The following is a 588-nucleotide window of genomic DNA, read 5'->3' as shown; positions in this document are numbered from 1 at the left end:
AAACCACGTCACCAAGACTGACTTAAAAAGGTCAATGTCTAAACACAACTATTATTTGAGAAAGACAAAAATGTTACCATAGTATCATAAGAAAAGTGTTTAGAAAGAACTGAACTGGGAGTTGGGTCTCCAAGCATCACTGATTTGATATTATCTGGACAGTTTCATATGAAAAAGAGTTCTATTTAAATGGGCACCTGAACAGCCCTGAATTCCCATAATGAATTAAGAGACTTTTTCATTGTCTTGAGTTGAATGAATCTTCACAATATCAGGTTAGTGGACAGTTGTCAAGAGCAACAGACTGCTATGAAAGTGTCATAACAGTACAAAGAGCTCCACTGACTCACTCCCAGTCAAACTGGAGAGAATTATTAAAAAGCAAGCAATTAAAGCCTCTGGAAATGGTCCTATGTGTAAACAGCAAATGAAGAAACATCTATTCAACAAAACCTAAGAAATTTCCTATAAGATAGGTGAGAGTCTGTGGTATTTGAATTAAGACCACTTCTTCCACCCCACACCCAGCACAGTGAGGCAGACACCCCACTCAAGACTGCTGTAGCTAGAAACACGTGGCTCCTTCTT

The sequence above is a fragment of the Ursus maritimus genome, unplaced genomic scaffold (genome assembly GCF_017311325.1).
Source record: "Ursus maritimus isolate PB19 unplaced genomic scaffold, ASM1731132v1 scaffold_9, whole genome shotgun sequence".
NCBI lineage: Eukaryota > Metazoa > Chordata > Mammalia > Carnivora > Ursidae > Ursus > Ursus maritimus.
The sequence above is the reverse complement of the archived record's forward strand: the minus strand, read 5'-3'. Positions refer to the sequence as shown.